The sequence below is a fragment of the Podarcis erhardii genome (assembly GCF_964252035.2).
Source record: "Podarcis erhardii genome assembly, chromosome: 3".
In the NCBI taxonomy this organism is placed as follows: Eukaryota; Metazoa; Chordata; class Lepidosauria; order Squamata; family Lacertidae; genus Podarcis; species Podarcis erhardii.
The window spans coordinates 58860207-58883696 of NC_138507.1; the positions used below are offsets into that span (position 1 = coordinate 58860207).

At 40.4% G+C, this 23490-nt stretch overlaps 1 protein-coding gene across 7 annotated transcripts in view; it reads left to right on the plus strand.

Annotated features, from left to right (window-relative positions):
• Positions 1 to 23490, plus strand: part of LAMA2 (laminin subunit alpha 2) — a 374353-nt gene that overhangs the window by 39671 nt on the left and 311192 nt on the right. The gene's annotated exons all lie outside the window — the stretch shown is intronic.

The window sequence follows — 23490 nt, forward strand, 5'->3', positions numbered from 1 at the left end:
CATGTATAAATGTGACAGCCGCTCAATGGCAGAAACATTTGCTTCTCTAAGAATTTTATGTTGGAGTAACTGGACATGCGAATGGGTTAATTTCCTTCATGAGTGCAAATCACTCCATGGATGAGCTATTTGCAGGTGCAAGGTCATCCAAGGTGGTTGCTACAGCAACGACCCAGTGACCCGTCTATATTTGTGATTAATACATGTCAATTCAGTGGTCTGTTAGTCTGCAGTTAGTCTGTGTATCTGTTAGTTGGTTAGGCAGTCAGTGTTACTTATCCAGTGTTATATCTTAAATTATATAACTTATTTAGAGCAACAGAAATACTTTGTACTTGTATGTATCTGTGTGTATTTGCAAAAGCCTACAAGCTGTATATATATACTGTACTTACAAAACTGTTTTACTGAACCTTATCTTCTGCAACAGTAACCTTTCTCTGCCTCTGTGTGGTGACTGGTACTGGGAGCAACTTCCACTTTATGGGCATCTCGCTTGAGATTCCCTGCATTTTATCTCATACTGTGTGCACCCCGTAAAAATCTCTCTGCTCAAAACCGAACCTACCAATTCCCATATGCTTCCCACTCCCTTTCTTCATCTCTTAACTGTAAGGTACATGAAGTGATTGGAGTGGGGGAACATACTTTATTCATACTGGGCTACATGCAGTGCTAGTCATACTCAAAGTAGACCTATTGAAATTCACGAGGATGACTAGTTTTAATGGGTTTACTTTGAGTAGAATGCAGTTGGGTATAACCCATTGTAAATATTTAGAAAACCAAAGTTGAAAAAATATTTAGGTTAGACAGAGGCCAGCAACAAATGAAAAGGTTCTCACTGACCCTTTGAAAATATGGTGATGTTCAGGCAAGGTAAATAGAACCATATTTATGTCCCACTCTAACATTTTCTTAACTAACTTGAAAAGGTACGGTCTTGATTCTGTTTTGTATGACTCATTTTAATTGAACTCATATAGAGGAATTTAACATTGCATAAATCCCTTACATAGTTAATTTCAAAATTAATAAAACTAAGTAAGATACTTACAACTACAGCATTTTTAATAATTAGTCATATATGAAAAAGAAATGGCTTGTAAAAAGAAAATAGCCATTTATGTAGACATTATAGCTTCAGAGAACTACAGAAAGTTCATTTCTGGAGTCCCTTGATTTTCCTTGGACACATTAATTATCTGAATTTATTCATTATACTATGAGCAGAATATATGAAAGGTCTTAAGCAGGGGTGGGAGCTTTAGGCTTGAGGACTGAAAGTGGCCCTCTAGGCCTCTCTTTCTGGCTCTCAGACTGAATCCGACTTACCCATAGTATGAAGTGGTTCCATGGCTTCAGTCCAATGTATGCTAAGCCAGGAATAAGCTCAGCTGAACACTGTGGAACTGACTTCAGAGTAAACATGCTTAAGATTGTTTTCTGTATTAACTACACCAACACCACCACTGCAACAGTAATCCTGATTTAGATCTGGCAGTTGTAAGATTCCAAAGACATGTGAGAGGCACTGCTCTAGCAGTTTAGCTGGGAGACTTTGTGTCTCTTTGGCATGTGTGCATTTCTTTCTTTCTTTCTTTCATGTGCTTTCTGGCTGACAGATAAAACCCACATACGAAAAGGGACTTATGCAGACATTGATTGAGCAGAATCTCACATGCTATTTCCCCTTAACATTTCTTGTTTTACCGTTAATTCATTACGCTACATAAATAAAGGGAGAAATTGGTGGTGATGGTTGGTATTCAGTTCTGCTACATTCCTGATTAGGTTTCAGTGAACCTGGTTTCATTAAAATAGATTGGGGATGTTGTTTTGTTTTAGACAATAGTTCTGATTTCACTGTAGAATTCCAACGCAGTTCTCATGTCTTCAGTTTAGCAATCTCTTTCTTCTACTTCCAAGTTTTTGATTTGCTTGAAGCATTTGGAATGCATTGGTAAATGCTGGACATAATGGAAGCAAAAATGGGATTCTTAGGATGCTGCATAATGCCACAGAATAGCCTACATTTCTAGACATTCTTTTGAACACACAGTACTGGGGGTCAGAGCAAAATTATACAGAAATCATTGCACTGTGGGAGGGTTGTATTCTAATCCTGAAATCTCTGGGATTTACTGTTTTTGTTTTTGTTATTTCAATTTATTACCTACTCTTTGTCATAAGGCCCCAGGGTGGGTTACAACAATTTAAAATTAAATATTAAAAATGGTTTAAATCAAATTACAGTCACAGGAATAGTGTGTCCTGAATAGTCCTGAAAACATATACCTCAAGTGTCAAAGGCCAGGGTAGAGAGATGAATCTTCAGCATATGATAGAAGCTACATAATGAAGGTGCTCAACCCACCCTTGTGGGGAGGGAATTCCATAAACTAGGAGTTTCCGCAGAGAATTCCCTCTCCCAGGCTATCACACACACACACACACACACACACACACACACACACTGCCCAACTTCTGAACTACCAAGCGGACTACCTCTCTCCCTATAAACTGACCCAGACCCTATAATCATCATCTGAGACCCTTCTTTATGGGCCTCCTCCATGAAAAGGTCCAGAGGGTGGCAACACAAGAACAGGCCTTTTCTGTGGTAGTTCCCCACTTGTGGAATGCTCTCCCCAGGAAGGCTAGCCTGGCACATTAATTGCATATATTTAGGTTCCAGGCAACAGCATGCCCTGCAGTCCTTGGATAAAGGACAGTATAGAAATAATAACAATAACAATAACAATAACAATAACAATAACAATAACAATAACAATAATAATAATAATACTTTTAGGCAGCAGACAAAAACATTCCTCTTCTCCTGGGCCTTTGACTAATCAAACAAACTATGGCCTTTTAAACTGTTTATGTGGGTTTATTGTTTTTGTTTGTTAGCATATGTATTTTTGTGCCTCCTCTGTGTTTCCTCCATGAGGATGGTATAGGAATAATAATAGTAACAACAACGGTCTGCTCTGTGGATCTTAATGTCTGAGTACATCTGTAAAGAAGAAGGGTATCTTTCAGGCCTTAGATGTTTAAAGTCCTAAACACCAATGTGGGCCCCTCAAATTGTGCCCGGAAATGAACTGGCAATGAATCTAGCTCTTTCAAAACATAGGTTATATTAGTTCTAAAGGGAACCCCAACCAGTAATCTGGCTGCTCCATTTTGGACCAGTTAAAGGTTCTGAATTGTCCTTGAGTGCAGCACCATGCAGAGTGCATTGCAATAATCCAGTCTGGAAGTTACCAGAGCATGGATACTTTGACCAAATCATATCTGTCCAAAATGGGCCACAGCTGCTGAACCAGCCAGAACTGGAACTAGGGCTTCTTAGCTACTGAGGCCTCTTGAGCCAGTCCAGGAATTTGCTCCTTCCAGTGAAGTACAGCCCTATCCAGAACAGGCCTTCTATTCACCTTCTGGACCTGAGAACTTGGAACACACAACACCTCTGATTTTTCAGGGTTCAGTTTCAATTGCTTGGCCTACATCCAGCTCATCACTGCATCAAAGCACTAGTCTTGTGCCCCAAGCACCTCTCCCAGTTCAGATGGAACAGAGAGATAGAGCTCTACTCAAAACTCCTGATTGGAAATGTACTGGAAAGTTCACCAAGATAGAGACCACTGGTCCAAAGATGATATCTACTAACTGAGGAATGTGGCACATAATTGTTTGCAGTATTCTACACTACTTTCAGTCACAGAATCAAAGAGGGTTTCTGGAGCATCCAGCACTGTCACTTTTGAGTTATAATGTGACAGTGCGGATACAGCAGTTCCTGTCCAATAGATAGATTCTGGGTGTTTTCTACGAAGAAGAGCAAACTTGCAACAACTTGCTCTTATTACTTTGCATTGCTGTCCAAACATTGCAGATGTTTTGTCCCTAATAATGAGGGTGTCGCTGCAGAAATGTACAGAAGCAGAGACAAACAGGAAGTTCAAGTGTGAATTGTGTTTATAAGGGTAAAAAGAATAAGGTTTTGGACTCTTTAATAAAGCCTGAAAAGCAAGACAAAAAGTTAAACGTTAGTTATCTTCCAGCCATTATCATTAAAACAGCAGAAGAAACACACTGGAGAGCAAAGCCTTTTTACTCCATTAATTTTTCTCCTCAATGTACCAGAGGCATGATTATAATAACAAAACAATCTATTGCCTCAGTAAAACTAGGAAATCTTTGGAGAATTGTCATGTATATATCAGACTCAGTTTGGGAAAGTGAACATCATAGGAAAGCATTGTTCTTCTGATACTTTTGTGTGGGCAGTGGGCTCAAGAGAAGCCTGGAGCTGCTGTCTTCTGCACTGACTTTCTCTGCATACACTTGGCAAGCATCTTCAGTTACTGACAATCAATATGTGTAATATATATATATATATATATATATATATATATATATATATATAGACTCCTTTCGTTATTTCCAAAGCCATGTCACATGAATAAAGCTGCAGGCTGTGTTATCCTCCATGAGGTTTGGCATTAAATGCAAAATGAAATGCTAGCAACTGCAGATTACTAGAGGGAATGAGAGCTGAGGAAATGCTAAAAAGATCTCATGAAAAGCAAAGGATCACATGAGAGATGAACTTATTCAAAGAACACATTAGCTCTCTTGAAAAAGTAAACTGTGTTGCTGTTGTAAGGCTATGTTCCAGTTTTTCTGATAGACAGCACCTACAGCTACAATAGACAGTCGTTCTAAATCCCTTGAAAAATACTAAGCTCCCTGTTTTTTGGTAGCCTGCCATGAAATGCCATAAATGCTATTCTGATATGACCACAGGGCAAGAAAATAGCATTCCCATCTTCCTTTTTTACTCATTCTTTCTCGAAACAATACTAGCAAATGTTTATTTGAATTGTCCCTGTGAATTGGGTGAATGTTGTAATTATCTCTACATGGAACTGAGCAAGAGGTACTTTGTCAAGTCAGCTATAAAGCCAGGATTCCAAGACGGCAGCATACAAAAAACATGACTTGGGTAATAAATGTTCAGTAAACCTTTTGGTGCTTAGGCAAGATCACTCTAGCAAATGCTACATAGCTCAGTATTCTTAAGCAACCTGGTAATACTATCTTCTTGCTAATTAAATGGAGGAAGTCCATGAAATATTTCCAGTACCACTTCAGTTTCATGTCAGCATTGTCCTGGTCATATTTTCTTCAGAGGAACATGAAATTGCATTCTGCAAATGTAATTAACCAATCCATGACATTACTCAAGTTCCATTCATTTCAATAGGAGTGTTGTGTCTTGCTTCAGGACAAGTCCCACTAAAGCCAGTGTAATACTAGTGCTCAGTAGGTTTCTTTCCCAGCTCTAATGCTTTGCCCTACTATGTTTGCATGATTCTAATGTATGTCATTTGTGCAGGGCTGCAGTCATTTTTTATGATGTAGCTTTACTGTTGCTCCATATTAGGACAACTGCTTAGGTTCTAAGCCTTTATAATAATATAATAATTTATTACTTATCTGTTTTCCATGCAGCAGCTTTTTATTTTGCTTACTCTGACCTTTTGTTTTTCCTTTACTTGCATAAAAATAATTTATTTGACCATAGATCATTTGCCATGATTGTTGTACAACCAACGGTCTGTTTTCTTATTAAGAGTTCAGAAAGTTAGGCCTATCCCTGTTCTTAAATCACAAATCATTGTTGACTGGAAGGTCTGAACACCACCAGCACGGCAAAACAAGTCTGTTGGGCAGGCTCTCAAGTGTCCATGTAGTCAAGATGGTGCATGGAAGCCAATTGATGCTCTTGTGCTGATGGAAGAGGTTTTGATCCAACACATGCCTCCACTGATGAAAAAAGAGAGAAATGGATTCTCCTCTACCTGCTTTGGCCTTCTACCAGCAGCCCACAATGTCACTCTGTTGTGTCATTCTGGAAGGAGAAAATGACCACTCTCTCTCACACAAAAATCACCTCCTCTATTCTTCCATTAGTAGACCCACCTGTTGGATCAAAGGCCCTGAACACAAGGATAACAGAATTGGATAACACTCTCGTTGGACTGGTTCCAGAGATAGTCTGAGTGGAACATGAGTGCTGCCATTGAGATGTTGGATATATTATCTTGCCTGATTTTGTTGAATCAGTTACAGTTACAGTTACTGAAGCCTGAGGATGTGGGCAAGCTGCTTGCTCACATCCAAGGTGTGCTGAACATTTGGTTGTGTGATGGGGTAGATCCTGCTTCCTTGAAGGAGATGGTGATGCTGCCACTCCTGAAATAATTTGTCCTCACCTGTACCCAGAGGTTTACTGCCGGGTCATTAGCACTCTCTTTGGGGGGTAAGGTGATCAAGAGGGATGGTGGCAGTGCAGCTTCCGGCCCAGTTTTGGGATTTAATCAACCATACTCACCTTGACGGCTTCCTTTTATAGGAGAGGGACATGGAAAGTATGACCCTGTTGCTTCTCCTGGAACTCCCAGTTACTTTTGATGCCATTGACCATGGTATCCTTCTGCCTCAGTGAGTTGGGGGTTGGGAACACCATTTTATGATTATCTAGTTCCCATTTGTGGGGTTGGCTTCAGAGAGTAGTACTGGGCCACTGTACCTCAGACACCTAGTAGTTGATCTGTGGGCTCAGTTTTGTCCCCAATGCTATTTAATATCAAAATGAAGCCCCTGGGTGTGGTCATTAGGATAATTGAGGCAAAATTTCACCAGTATTGACAAGGTCCAGGAGTCAGCTTCGCCTGCTGAACAGCAGCCTAAAAGAGGAGAAAGGGGAATGACTCCACCTGCAGCTGATCAGCCTTCACAGAGGAAAAGGCACTGATGAGAGCCAGCTGGTGCTGATGAGAACCAGCTGGCTTTGGCCTCAACAGAGCTCTCAGCAGCAGTCAGATGCTGGAAGCAATGCATGTAGTTCCTGGTTCTACCTTGCTGTTTCCTGCTGAGCTGTTGGACTTTGTATGTGGATTCAGCTCTCAGGTAAGAGTTCCTCAGAGACTTCCAGCCCTTGCTTACTTGGCAATGGAATTTGGACATGGCAACGTCATGCTGATAGTAACCAACTCTATTTCTCTGTAACTTCTGAATCAGGAGAGGCTGTGCATGTAGTAAACTGATGTCTGGGTGTAGTAAGAGGCTGTAAACTACTAATGAACTCTGATGGGGACCCTATGGATGAGTGGTTTCCAGATCTTGTAACTTGGTTGCATACCAGCTCTGGAAGGATTTGCATTCCCATGAAGGAGCAGGTGCCTAGTACTGCTTGTTTCACGGGAGACCCAGGTGACTTCAGTGACTTGGAGCACTTTATTTATTTATTAATGTATGGTCCATACATTGGTAACCTTACTGTGTTATGCCTGATTTGGAAGCTGCAACTAATGCAAATTGTAGCCGCTAGAGTGCTTAGTGGGACACACAGCTTTACACATATTACTTTACACATATTCACCTGCACTGTCTCCATATTAGCTACAAAGAAAAGTTTAAGGTTTTGTTGCCCTAAACGACTTGGTATCATGATACCTAGCAGACTGTTCTTGTCTCATAGTATAGACCAAGCTGATCTCTAAGGATGTTGAGGGAGGCTTCACTGGTCATTTCTTGCTCAGCAGTTTGTCACTTGGTCATAATATAGCCTTGTGATGGCACAGCCCCTCTGCCCCTCCCCCCAGTTATTCAGAAGATTGAGATGGTGGTAGTAATGATATTTAAACACTTCTTACAAACATATATTTACTCAAGGTTTTCTGGGCTCTGACCCTCATATATATATATATATATATATATATATATATATATATATATATGAATGCTTTAACTTGTTTTTATCTTTTAAATTTAGCTTTCAGGACATTTTATTGCTATTATGTAAACTGCTTAGAATTTTTTATTATAAAGTGGCATAATTTTTTGAGACATAAACAAGCACAACCCCACATTTGCAGTGGGGCTTTCTTGTACCTCCCTCTGCGTTCAACCCCCTGCACTCCCTGGGAAGAAGCTACACTTGAGGGTCAAGGGACCCTCCTTAAAGTCCTAAACAGCCCCAGCCCTGTGTACCTGAGGGAGCGTCACCACCGATGTCCACCTCCAAGGGCCTTCTGGTGGTTCCCTCACTGTGAGAAGTGAAGTTACAGGGAACCAGGTATAGGGCCTTCTTGGTAGTGGCACACACCCTGTAGAATGCCCCCCATCACATGTCAAGAGGATAAATAACTATACAACTTTCCAAACACATCTGAAGGCCTGTATTGGGAAGGTTTTAATGATTGATGTTTTACTGTGTTTTTATATTTTGCTGGAGTGGCTTGGGTAACCCAGTCAGATGGGCAGCCTATAAATATTATTCTTATAATAAAAATAAAAAAAACATATTTTATAGTGGGGCATGAAGGGGGCTGCAGCAGGAGAGAGGAATTGGTGGAGTGGAGGGGGCTGCTGTTTTAGATCCAGTTAGGTGTGTTCCAGGCAAAGAGGTGCTCCAATAAATATTGGAAATATTTGGAAATATTCGGAGACGAAAGAAAGAACAAAGAACTTGAGCAAGTGAGGCAAGATAGATACTAAAGTGAATAAGGGATGAATTTACAAACAATTTATTCTTCAACAGTGGCTGCTGATGTGTAGATGAGCCACGTATAATTTTTTAAACTTTTTTAGCTGACAAAACTCCAGAACATCTGTGTTTTCTTTGCAATATGTATAAGCTGAACAAGCAAAAGACATGTGTTCTGCATATGGTGTGAACTAGGCTGTATCTTGGATGCTATTCCTTCATGTAAAGAGGAAATTCTTCAGCTCTATATTATTCCTAGGGAATTTCTAATGGAACAATAGGTCAAACTGGGTGAAACATAGCAAGCATACGTCTCATTAAACTCTACACAGTATTTACTAAAGGGATAACCCAAAAAACAGAAATAAGTATGCTTGTTTCTACACAATGCCAAAATGAGGGGGATAATCAGATTTCATTCATGTAAATAGCATTAGCACCAGCTGCATTATTCTTATTATCATGATGCTTTTTGACTCTGAGCTTTTTGGTAGATGCTGAATCTCTCTTCGTATTCTTCCCTATATATACTGTACTTTAAAAGTATTTGTGTGCTAAGTCTAAGTCTGTTAGCACTGCAAGTATATTCAGTCTTGTCTATCAAAACAATAGCAACATTTATTGATCTATTTAACTAGTAGGATTTATATACTGATTAATTACACTGGGCAACAATTTTTTACTTTTTGAATGTTGTCTAGATTTCTACAACTGATTTAGGATATTTTTGCACTGCTGAATCAGGAAATGGCATCCATTTCTCTCCATCAGGTCAGGTTTTCTGTAAACTGAATGGTGGGCATTGATAAAGGTAAGTACATGTAAATTGCATGTTGCTTCACCATTTTTCAAACTTCAGGGCTTGAACTTCTGTTTCTTGGAATTCCTGGAATGCTCAGCGGCACGGAGGTCTCTCTTCAGAGTCCAACAGTAGTCAGCCATCATGACTGCGTCCCAGCGACCCTGATACCTGGTCTCCATCTCTTTCATGTCCTGATGGAATCTCTCCCCCTGCTCATCACTCATTGAACCCAGGTTCTCAGGAAACCGGTCCATATGTGAAAATAGGTAGTGCATCTTGACGCTCATGTTGCAGCCCAGGTTTCTGAAAGCAGTCAGCATGTTGTTGACAAGTTCTGCGTAGTTTCTGGCCTTATTGTTGCCAAGAAAGTTCTTCACTACCAGAACAAATGCCTTCCACGCTTCCAGTTCCACTTTGTTCATTGAGTTTCCGAACTCTGGATCTCTGATGAGCTGACAGATCTGAGGACCGTCAATGATGCCAGCTTTCAACTTCTCCATGGTCAATCCTGGAAAAGCCTGGCACAAGTAAATGAAGCAGTCACCATCCTTGTCCAGAGCCTTGGTGAACTGCTTGATTAAGCCGAGCTTGATGTGCAGCGGTGGGAAGAGTATTCTGTCTCTGTCCACCAGAAGCTCGTTGATGACGTTCCCTTCTTTGCAAGGCACCAATTCCTCCCACACAGGCCAGTCCTTCTTCATGTAATGCTGAGCACAGTCCCTACTATCCCACATGCACAGAAAACATGGGTACTTGGTGAAGCCAGACTGTTGTCCCAACAAAAAGTTCACCATCTTCAGGTCAACACAAATAAACCACTTGGGCTAATGGCCCATCTAGTTCAGCATCCTTTTCTCACAGTGGCTGACCAGAAGACTATGGGGAAACCCATAGACCCTGAGAACAATAGCACTCTCTCCTCCTGAGGTTTCTAGCCTGTGACCATGGAGGCAGAGCATAGCCATCATGGCTAGTAATCGCTGACAGCATTACACTCCATGAATTTGTCCAATTCTTTCTAAAGTTGGTGGGCATCACTGCCTTCTGTGGAAGTTCTGTAGTTTCACTATTCACTGCATGAACCCCAGATCATACATGAACTCACCGTAGGCAGGCCACTATCACTGATCATTAGCATTCATTTTTTGATTATGTTCTTATGAAACCTGTGTGCATGTGTTACTTGAATCAGTAGTTAAGTAGCTGGAGAACAACAAGAATCAAATACAGGAGTCACTGTTCATCTTGTTCCTCACTGGAGAGTTTTAGCAGAGCCAGAAACGAACTGCTTCTTGATCTACTCCAAATGATGTTTCTGCTCCAATCGAAACCTAGCTAGCCAGCTGGCTCAGGTTGCAGTTGGGGCAGAAGTCTACTCTGTCCCTACCTATGAAACGGAACAAAACAAAATACTGATTGTTCAGTAGAAAGTATAGTATCTGTAAATGTGGGTTTAGTACAACCAACCACCCACCACCAGATTTTTAATATTATGGTCTTTTTTGTTGGGGCTATTTCTGCTTTACACTGTTGGTCTTATTGTTCATTCTGGCATACGGACCTTTAGACTAGGAACTAAACAGTTATCTATGTACATCAGAAAGTTACCAAGGGGCGAAATGAATGTGTTTGTGTGTGTGTTAATGTTACTAGATGTTTTAACCTGAAGCAATCTGTTTAATTTAATAGACATCTTCCCCTAACCACAAAATCAGATTCCATTTCCAAATTGTGCTATAGCTTAATCGCAAGCATCAGCCACTTGCTACAGACAACCAGGTTTTTGATTAGCTCTCCCTTGTATTTTATCTGTCTGTTGGACTGGCTGAGGGTACCTGCATTATTGTTTCCTTGCAGAACACAGATTACATTCCTAAACCAGGGGAATTATATTTGCTGCTGTTTGAACCACAGTGGTATGTTAAACATAAAGAAATGAATATTTTACCAATGCCTCACTGGCATTTCTGTCGTGCTCACTCTACCTCTGTCGAATATTCAACAAATTAATTAGATGGCAGGCCCGAAATACCTGTTTTTTTATTACATATTCAGTGACAGAATATCACATTTTTATTCTTTTGATGTAAATCAGAGTGCTGTACCTGTAACTCCTGTATTACTCACTCCTCTCTTCCCCAGCCCCCGCTTTGTTCATAACCTATTTCATCCTTTTTCTGATTTATGTCTCTTACGTGTGTGTGTGGTCATGAATTTTAAGTGTATTCCTATGAATAAAAATAGGTCAGTTGCTTGTACAGATTTAGAAGAAAAAAACGCACTGATGTCTTTTTAGACTCTCGTCTGGAGGGCTCAAGTTTAAAATACAGATCAGTCAAGGTCGACAATGCTGCTATCAGATAGAGCTCCTGAAATGGCTGTGCTGAGTTTTCTCCTCCTTTTCTTTTAATGCTTAGAGGTAAATCAATTTCTTTTGAGGATCATCTTTTCTTTTAAGAATCTCTGAGATAGAAGGGGGTGGTGCCTTGCTCTCTGAGTCGCTAAATATAGATATGACTTGCTATAGATGGTCATTGTCACAAGCCTCTGTTCCTTCACCCGATGGGTTTTACTTTATTTTAACTGTTCATTTTGTTGCTGAAACCCAGTTTTTAGCAGCACAGCAGCTGTTGCTTTACCTGCACAATTCTTAGAGGCAATAAGTGGGGCTCCCTGCTGGTAGACAGCAATTAATCCTGAGCTTATTTGCAAAGCAATTTAGGTGCTTTAAATACTGGACAGTGCTGTCACATTTTCTCAGTTTGCTTCACATTTGAATCTATAAACTTTTTTTTAATGGATCCTGAGAGGTCTCTTCCTGGGCAATAAAATAACTTGCTGGTTACACAGGTATGCTGTGCTGAACATGTATTACACAATCTTGAGAGCTAGTGACCCTCACACATCTTCTGTATTAGGGATTATTAGCAAATCTGGTTACCTAACAAGCAGTACAATTTTGATGTGCAACTATGTACAGTCTCAATTCTGAGAAAAAATATATGTCTAAAATTTGTTTTTGTATTTGGGGTTGCAATGAACCACCACCACTTGATGCAGCTGTAAAGCATGCACATGACTGGAAAACTCCACAGAGGGGATAAAATAGAATATTGTTTGAAGATTTGTAAAATGTATAAATTCCCACTGACTTTCCATAGGATCCACAAAGGTTACCAAGTTCTCCATATCTTAGTATAATATACAGCTTCCTGTCATTGCTTCTTAAATTAATAGTTATAGCATTATTGCACATGGTTTTATTATTGTGGGATGAAATCAAAACTTGTCTGAGTGGTCATATGGCTGCCTCAATTTTGTCATCAGTTCTGGTGGTCATGGGCAGTGGAAGGCATAGTTTGGGAGGAGAGTAAGATTACCACTTGGGGTGGAAGCCTAGGTACATAGTCTCTGTCCCTCTTTTTAGCCCCTTCATTCTCCAAGAAATAATTGGGTGCTTACCTACTGAGTCTTCTGGTTTGGCAGTGCCAGTACTTAATTCCAGGTTGGTCCAAAATAAGAATGTACTCATCCATGATTTGATTATGGATGAAGGGACTGACCTGGTATACATCACTGAGACCTGGGTGGACCTGACGTAACACAGCTGTGCCTGCCTGGGTACTTGGAGCAACACCAGACCAAAGGATCGTGGAGGGGGTGTCACCATTGTCCATATGAGTTTCTGTTAGGAATACATTCTTCACGAAACAGATTAATAGTTCCTGGAAACTTTAAAAAACGTTCCAGAAATTTCTTCAAAGTGTGGGAGTGGCACTCCAGGCTTAGTTGGTGTCAGCTGGAGATGCAATTAAAAGTAGGAAGTTGAGTTTGCAATGTGAGGCACGAGAAGAACATACATACACCGTTAATATGCATGCTTACAACTAGTTTGGATAGATGGTGAAGTGTGCTGCTGATACTATGAGTTTGCGGTATCAGGACTGTTTATTACTAGACTGAAAGTACACCGTGCCAAAGAGAGAAAGAAGGACTGTAAATAGTTTATAGTAATTGAAAATGCTTGCATAATGTAATTCTTGATTGTGCATTCGAGTGTGACTACAGTTCTTGTCTGCTGCCAGGGAAACTCTGCTAGACACTTTGGGAAGCGGTTATGGTTGGTAGCCTCTAATAATTTCATCTCCTTCACTAGGAAGCCTCTTGATCCGGAGATGGGCATAAAGGGTCTGCATCTGATGTTTGGCCAGAGAGACAGACTGGGGGTGCTGCTAGTGTATTGACCACCCGTAGGAATGTGGGTGGCACTGTGGTCTAAACCACTAAGCCTCTTAGGCTTGCTGATCAGAAGGTTGGCAGTTCGAATCCCCATGACGGAGTGAGCTCCTGTCACTCTGTCCCAGCTCCTGCCACCTAGCAGTTTGAAAGCATGCCAGTGCAAGTAGATAAATGGTGGGAAGGTAAACGGCGTTCCGTGCGCTCTGGTTTCCATCACATTGTTCCATTGCGCCAGAAGCGGTTTAGTCACGCTGGCCAAATGACCCAGAAAGCTGTCTGTGGACAAACGCTGGCTCCCTCAGCCCGAAAGTGAGATGAGCACCGCAACCCCATAATTGCCTTTGACTGGACTTAACCATCCAGGGTCCTTTACCTTTACATGGCCACCCAGTAGTGGCCTCCCCAACTAAGCTGGCCAGGGTGGTCTCTAATGTGGTGTTGAAAGAGCCTTTTTGCCTAGAGCCTAAAGGTGTATAATGAAGGCATCAGACAAACCTCCCTGGGGAGAGCATTCCACAGGGAGCCACTACAGAATAGGCCCATTCTCATATTCAAGACCTTATAACTGCTAACAGTAACTATTAAACTTATAAGACACACCTAGTTTTTGGAGGAGGAAAACAAGAAAAAAAATATTCTGAATCCCAGAAGCCAGAACAGCAAGAGGGATCGCTGCGCAGCGAAAGCAGCGATCCCTCTTGCTGTTCTGGCTTCTGGGATAGCTGCGCAGCGTGCATTCGCTCCATAAGATGCACACACATTTCCCCTTACTTTTTAGGAGGGAAAAGGTGAGTCTTATAGAGCAAAAAATACGGTAATTCAGTTCACAGGTACAGCCATCTTTTCTCCATGCAATTCATCAGGAAGGCCTGCACATTATGATGCACAATAGCTTCCTGGGAGCATTTTAAAAATAATAATTAAGCAGCTGTAATATGTTAAAGCAACATAAAGGCAACCTTTGAATCAGTATTTAAGTACCTTAATGTTGAGGGAATTGTGTATGTTTAGCCTGAAGACTGAGATGTGATATTATAGTCATCTTCAAATATCTAAAAGGCTGTCACATGGAAGATGCAGCAAGCTTGTTTTCTCCTGCTCTGGAAGGAAGGACCCCAACCAGTGCTTTCAAGTTACAAGAAAATAGTTTTCAACTAAACATCACCTTCATTGTCAAAAGGCAAAGGTAAAGAATCACCTCTCTGGAAGGCTGTCTGCACCAAACAGCTGATTGACACTGGGAACACACATCAAGGGGATTGCTGTGGCTACCAAGCCACTGAATGATGGTTACAGGAAGCCCATTTGAAGCCTAAAAACAGACTTCAGATGGAAAAAGCTGTTTGCAGGAGGTAACTTGAAACCAACCACTTATTGCAAATGGAACATTTTTCCTCTGCCAATGTCTGTGTCTGCAGATGTCTGGTCAGAGTCCCTACCCCTGTTCTGTATGATTATCACAGTGTCACTGAATAGGTACAATAAAATGGTCCTCTGTATTAAGGATACATAATCCAAATGGTGAGTGTTTGATGTGTTCAAAACACAACAAAATTCTTTTTAAAATGCACAGCTTCTCTCCCCACATTGAATCATGAATATGCTCAAAAGTGGGTCTTGGAGCCTTGCTGAGAACCTTGTACTCTGAAATACTCCCCCCCCCCCGAATTCTGAAATAATGCCTCTGTTTTGAATTCTTGAAGAGTTATCATGAAAGCAGCTGGACTTTTTCCAAATGAGAATGAAAAAGTTAAGTGTTGAGAATTTTGCCTCATTGCATAAAGCCTACTTTACATTCAGATTGTTGAAGACGGAGCCCTCACTTGCCCATGATTAGACTCTTTATCAGTATGCTGTTCCGCTGGCAGTTGGCTGCTTTATTTTCTTGTAGAATCTGAGGCAAACTGCTTTGCATCCTAAAAAAAAGAAACAAAATGAAACACTATTACTTTTTCTGATATGACCTGTGCTATCAAAACTTAATTTCAGTGGATGAAAGCTGAGTGATGTATCACATGAAAGCAATACCCTCTTATATTTTTTTCCTTGAGGAAAATATTTCAAAGAATAATGTTGTCGAGTGGGGAACAGCACATAAAACAACTAAATTTGCCATGTTCCACAAAATAAATGTATGCTGATTACACAAAATTGCATGAATTGATTAGATACACATAAAAGTCACTATAGTAGTATCTTTTAAAAGTTAATCTTATGTGTGCAGATACATTATTTCACTGAGATGTTTGAAAATGAGTGTATGGCAGAAGGTCATAGAATTATCCTAGCCATTTTTTAGGCCAGCGCAAGATAATTGCCAGCTTTGCTTTATTTCAAATAGTTATAAAATGGGGATTAGCAATAGGTTGACAAGATACAGCACACTCTCACCTTAATTTGAAGGGTCCATATATAGGATCTGACTCATTTTTCTGCAATCTCTTTATTTGCATTAAGAGAATAGAACAATACAGCCAGAGAATCCCACATTAATTGCCATTCTGATTTTCCCCACTGCCACCATTTTGTTTTGTGAAACAATGGCCCTTTTGTGTGACTAACTTGCCCTTCAAATATTTATCACAAAAGCCTCATCTCTAAAATGACCTTTTTAGGTTACAGAGGCTATTAAAAATATGTATGACCTCTTAATATGCAAAAGAAGTTCATTTCATGTAAATAATTGGACTGAACTGTGTAGGGGCAGGGAAAACAAACATGTTCAAATACTATGGGAGATATTAAAAGGGAAAGGTAATAGGTTTAAGTAATAGCTTGGCTTGAAAACTGTGTGGGATTATTTCCTCCCCCTGCCCCAATAGAAAGTCAGTTTCCAGAGTGATTGCCTTGTGTTAAAAAGACACTTTCACAAAATCATTGTGCTTTAAAAATAAAGGGTTAGTTCAGACCAGAAAATTAGTTTTGAGGCAGTTGCAATTAGAGATGGATAAAATGGGACGTAGATAGTGGCAGCTGTGAAACACGATAGATGACTGATGGAACAAATCAATAAGGACAGGCAAGAAATCTTTCTAGGGCATCTGTATGCTTGGGTTGGGATAAAAAAAAAGTCACATGGAAAGAGCAGCATGTTGCATAACCTTTTCCAAGGAATGGTAGTAAAGAGTGTTGAAGAACAGACTGTAAAGCACTCCTTGGGCACAGCACAGATGGCACAGCTAGCTGGGCACAGCTCTTGGAGGAAAAAAAAGGATACTTGCATAGATGAAGTGTTGACTGATGGTGATGGATGGTTCCCATCTGCTACACCTAAAGCAGGAAGATGTAGGTATCAAACAAATGGGTTGCTCTTTCTCCTCTTTTGCAGAAGTAAGGGGCGAGTCTAAATAGCAAATGAGTGCTTAAGGTCTATTCATAGAAGAGTAGAGCTCAAAAGAACCTAGAGGGTATTGACACCAACCACCCGCCCTAAACTAGACAACTTACAGTAAGTCACTACGATCAAACAATTGCTCATGAAGAGGAAGCCCAGGGTCAGTGTTCAGGATGACAACCTACATTTGCAGCCAGCTGTTCCAGTTCTATAGATCCTAGTTAATGGGAAAAGAAATAAATCGCTGGCAGGAAATGCAGTTGCTGTAGGACTCCAAAGATGATGGCTTTAAATCACAGATTTCATTACCGGAACCAATTAGGAGCCAAACACTAGAAGTGCCACCTCTTCACATATCTAACTGGGTCTTGCATTCTGCCAGAGACATGCTTTTCATCGTCCCATTCGCAGCCTTTGCCCATCTTGCAGTAAAATGGAAAAGGGCCTTCTTCATGATTTTACCCTAGTGGTGGAACTCCCTCTGCAGATACCACAATCTACCTCACACATGATTTTTAGGAAAACTACTGAAAATTCACCTCTTCACTTTGGCAATTTGGATGAGCACTGTAGGCTGGAGCATTTGTTTTAAACTTGTACTGAAGTGTTTTCAAAAGTTTAAAAAAAAAAAAAGTTTGGGTGCATTTCACCTGGGTTTTGTGGTGTAGCATCTGACCTGCTAGAGAGACCTGCCTTGATCTTCTTTCCTGATAATCTGACTTGGCCTGTTCCGCCTGACCTGTTCCTTGTTTCCATATTCACTGTGACCCACAACCCACAGTGGAACAAGACACTGTGCTCCTCGCCTACTTTCGGGCCTAATGATGACTACTACTAGCAGGAAAACAGTAGCACAAGCTCCTCTATGCTTTCTGTAGGCAGACCATCTCACCAAAGGAGCCCAGGGGAGAAACACTACACCAGATCCACACCAGCGGTGTAATTTGGGTTTCAGGATTGCACACCCACCCTTCCACAGTTCTGTTAAGAATACCCAGAGTACAACATGGAATTGCAATAAAAATGTAAGTGCAACAATTTCTAAAAGCAGTTACAAAATGCAACTAAAACTCAAAATAAAGCAAAACACAAACGAAGTGGCAGCATGTGTAAAAATCGAAAACTTGAAAACTTGGTGTGTTTAAATTCCTCCAGGGAACGATAACACTATTTGGAATTCTTAGTAACTCTTCAGCTTCAAGTGAGAATATCCTAACACTACAAGGACATTATCCTGATGTTTACCAATAAGACAAATATCTTAAAAGGACATGTTACCACACTCAAATATCAATAATTATTCTTCCAGTGACCCAAATGTGTGTATATATATTTGTATGTTTGTTTAATTTTAATTCTCATTCAGCTGTATTCCCTTTGTTCCTTAAATGTTATAGAAGTATATGTTTTTGATTAAATTAATAAAAAGAAATATTTTTAAAAATACATTTGCAATATTTGGTGTTACAAATTAAAGCTAATGGAAGTAAAAGTTTGTTTAGTTTCTCGTGACAGGCACACAAAGAGACTGATGAATCAGAAACAGATTGTTCTGGGTTTCTCTGGGGAGAACCCTAGAGAATGAGTCTGTAGGTGTTTCCTGCTGCCCTACAAACCTTTTGAGCTTTTCAAAAACAATAACGCATATAATTTAAGAAAAAGAATGGACTATGGATTCTTCTGACAGAGGATGTTCTGTGTTGGAGGAGGAGATGTGGGTGTTATCATGACAGCCTTGTCATTGAAACACATTGATTCATGCCTCCCATACCTTGCTACCTTCAGAGACATTGGTGTGCAGTGTCAAGAATGTTGAAGGTAGTGCGAGGCTCCTAGAGTAGCTGTCAGTGTTACTGCATTATGTCTTTTTACTGGCATAGGATAGACGAATTAGCCTGTTTTTGTTCCATGCCAGTTTCACATGCATTCAATCATAAGCCTAACCTGTATCATTGCCCACATTTTTTAAAAAATCACTTACAAATTGTATGCATTTTTTGCGCTTTGACAAAATACAAACTTCTCCCCCCACCACCCCACATTTCTTAATGCTGTCCTATGCATTTCCCCCTAACGTATGCTTTTTTGTACGCATATCTTGAAGTAAAAACTGGGTAGCAGAATTTGGAGAAATGTGCAACTTGATTGTTGACTGCATTTCAATACACTTATTAGTCTGGGATCAACAGATGTGGTCTGTTTTCTATAAAATAGGAAGCAAACAAAATTGTCCTCCATCTCTACATTGCATTTTGCTGCTGGGAATGTCTAGGAGTGCTGCTGTGCTACTTTGACACAACACTGATGTAGTTGTGGGGGTACTGGTGGCTGACATAGTTGGACCATATGACCACCTTTGCCTTCAGGATAAAATTTGTAATGTTCCAAGACTTGTTCAGCTTTTGGTGTGTACTTGTACATATGAGGCAAGCCTAAATAATTTGACAGGATTTTGCCATTGATTATTTAGCTGTATTCCACCCAGCCAGATGTGAATGATTCATTCCAGCAATTCCTGCTAGTATATTTGATGTCATCTTGTGATCAGGTTTGGTTTCAGATTTCCCACATCATTATCCCTGTTATTTTATTATGCAGAATTGACTGTTGCTTTGGGATGCTGCAGCTGCAGCTTCCGCAAGGGTTTTGTTTTGTGGGTGGTGGTGGTTGTTGTTCAGGTAAAATAATCCCTTTCAGTTTGAAGATTAACATTACTAATGTCTTTGTGTTTCCTGCAGATAATTTTCAGGGCTGTTGAGATGTTTCCTTTATTAAACATAGGGCCTAACTAAGCTAAAGTTAAATATTTCTAATCCCATTGTCCCAAATGCAAATCATTACTTTCCTATGTATTGGTGAATGGCTGCCATTTATTTGTTTAAGCAAATAGTAAAATGCTGCACTTGAGAATAGATGCTGCAGTGAGGGGGAAATTGGTTAGCCTGGCCCTCATTGGCAAAAATTTGCCTGTGATGTGTGCATATGCATGCACATGGCCGTGCTCACACCACACAGTGTGTTCATGAGACTTTGCAATATTTCAAATAGGAATTTGTTGTTGTTGCAGCCTAACTGGATGGGACTGGTAGGAGCCTGATTTTAAAGTGTACTTATCTGGTAGTAAGGCCCAGCAAATTGGTCTGGAATTACCGTATTTTTCGCTCTATAACACGCACCCGACCATAACACGCACGTAGTTTTTAGAGGAGGAAAACAAGAAAAAAATATATTCTAAACGAAACAGTAGATGTATGATTTTTGTGGTTCATGCTGTGGCCACAGACATGTGATCTGACAGTGAGTTTGGAGTAGCCCAATGCAAAAATCCTGAGGATCCATGTGGATCCATGCTTTGTAACCACGTTTTTGCACCACTGCAGCCCCAGGCAACAGTGGGTGCGTGATTTTTTTGGTGCAAGATGTAGCCATGGACATGCTATGTGATCTGATGGTGAATTTCGGGTGACCCAGTGCAAAAATCCTGAGGATCCATGTGGATCCGTGCTTTGTAACCACGTTTTAAGTGGGGAGGGAAGGAAAAGCACTCAAGGGACAAGGAGCATGCGTGGGGTGGGTGGAGAAGGATGCTGCTAATAATGAAGAAGAGGGGTATAAGGGGAGAAGGCTCCTCTCCTCTCCCGCTTTGCTCCTTTAAAGCAAGCAGGCTCTGCTTTTCTCCCTCCTCCCCGCTCATCCCCGGCTTAGCGAGCTGAAAAACTTTGCTGCTATTTAGCGAGCTGAGTGGGGAGGAGAGAGGGACAGAGAGCCTGCTTGCTTTAAAGGAACCAACCAAGAAGCAGGCTCTCTGTCCCTCTCTCTTCCCCACTCAGCGGCTCTTCTCCCGCTTTGCTGTTTCAAAGCGAGCCACGGAGGAGGGAAGGAAGGGGAACCATGGATCCTCTGCTCACGACTGCAGCAGGACCCCCCCCCCCGCCACCCATAGGCATCCCCTCCATAATACGCACAGACATTTCTCCTTACTTTCTTGGAGGAAATAAGTGAGTGTTATGGTGCAAAAAATACGGTACTTTAGAAAAGGGATATTTGGGGCTGCAAAAGACACCGAGTCTTTCTGCTTTGACCTAATGCTTTTATTAATTCCCATTGTAACTGAATTTAGAGAATGCAGAACCTTGAGGACAGTATTTCTGCCATCATCCATTTTTCTTGCAATGTTGTTCTCCCTGCTTACCACCAATCCTGAGTCTTCATGAAACTGACCTTCGCTGTAATTTCTGTATATAACTCATAAAGTATATAGTTCTGGAATGCAATGATAATGATAGTTTTCTTGCTTATACTGCAGGGTCCTGTTTTATTACTTCTGCTTTCTGCTGTACATTAGAGATAACATTTGCTTTCCTCAAAGGAAACCAAAATGATATGAGCTTATGGTGGTGCTATTCAGCTGCACCTGTAGACTGGCAGCTGTTGAGGGTTATTGCAAGTTGTGTAGTCATGAAGGGGGGGGCAACAATTACAAATTAGAATTAAAATGGCTACTAAAGAGGTTTGTGTAAGTACTTTTATAGCCAGAGATGTTGACGGTAAAGTGGAAACAGCATATCTATTTCCTGGAACTCATTTATCAGGGAAAATACAAGCAGTTATCATGCATTCATTAAAACATGTGAATTCCCTGTGCTAATAGGACTGTAACAGTGAAAAATCAGGCCCTTCTCTGTCTCCTCATCTAAAACTCTTGGTCAAGCTTTGACCATCTTCTACCATTAATCCTGCGTACTTTCTGTTGTCATACACACTCCTCTCACTTCTGTCAAGAACTCTGATGCCAGACTTTTTCATCCTATGTGACGCGTTTTCTTAAACTGTCACTCTGGCTTCCAGTCTATTATCTCTTATTATTTATTATTTATTTATTGGTCTAAATTGTATCCTGCTTTCATCAGGGCAGGTTACAGTTAACAATAAAACAGTGATTAAGCCAATACAATCATAAAAAAAAATTGGGATATATATATAAAAAAAACCTTTGCAACCTTTGCAAGTTGCCTCTAGCCACTTTTCTGCAATGCTACTTTCCTTTCAGCTCCCCACACCACAGCCCATTGCATTCAGCAGTGGTTCCCCAAGGAGAAGCCCTGCATGATCTGTTGGAGGAAAGGAGAAATCCACTTCCACTAGCTCTCCCTGCTTAGAGAGTTTCTTTGGATCAAGCCTAGTACTCTCAGAATTCAGGAAGGCATGGTAATTTTGTGAAAGCCGATAATTTGAGAAGGACGTTTACATTGTTTTGAAATTTGTAATGAGCTTTAATGTGCTTTGTTTTTTTTAAGTAAGAAGTTCTAATATCCCAGAATATCATATTACAGACATATGAGGGCTAATCTTATTATCTAAAAGGGCATGGGAAGGGGAAACCCTTTGGGAAGTCTGTGTGCTTATGAAGGTTCAGCTACAGTTACACACCACATATATTATGTTTAGTTATTGTTAAATGCAACTTACTGTTCTATTTTAGGTTTCATAATTCTACTTCTGTGTTGTTGTAGGACAAAAGTGTTTTGTTACTTCAGGTTCCTAGACATCCAATGAAGGTTTAAAATAATGCACATCTGTTCTTACTCATTTCACTTCATTCCTTAGTGCTTGTTTTCCCACTTGAATCTTCTCACAGTAGCAATACTTACAAGGCTCAAAGGTTCTGCTTAAGAAGAATAACTTGTATTAACAGCATATATCACTGCACTGACAAACGACTTGGCCACCTCTATTAGGGATCAAAGATTTTTCATCCTTCTAGTGGCCATGGGAATTTTTTTAAAAAGCATTTTATATGTAGAAAATAATCCTCCGGTTTCTTTCATGTTTCTGTTGCCTTTCCTCCCAGCTGTATGTCTGTGTGAAGTAATTTGTGTGATTATGCCTTTTCGTGTGAATTAGCCTTAGTATTATGGTCGTACAGCACCTACCTGGATAAAATGTCTTTCATGTTGTGCATGGTCAGTGGTGGTTATAGATGTTGCATGATGTGTTAACACATTTTTCTTTGCTTTGAGGAAGAGCAAAGCTCTCACTGTGGATTAATAATTTTACAACCTCTTGATTTTGTGTGGAAACTGCACTCTGCCATTGATGTTCATATCTACAGGTTACTTTCAACCTGATTGAACTATGAGCTATGACCATGAAATTAATGAAGGATGGTAATGATTGTGACAGCTAGCTTTTTTTATTTAAAATAAAGAAAAACCCCACACATGCACAGACATACACACACACACACACACACACACAACAATTTCTAGCACTCATGCAGAATTGTTTCTTGCAATTAAACTTCATACACAAAAGAAGGTGGAATATTTGTCTTCATTACCAAATGAAATGGTAAAAACTCCTGCTTAAGTAACAGCGCTACAAAGCTATGGCTTCTAATCCCGAGTTTTAGAACTGAGCTACATTCAAACTGCTAAGGGGAGAAAATGCCAGAGTAGAGCAATATTAAGTTTTGAACCACTGTCAGTAATGCCTAGGACTGAAGCATCACTTGACATTTCACCACTATTAGAAGGACAGTTACATCAT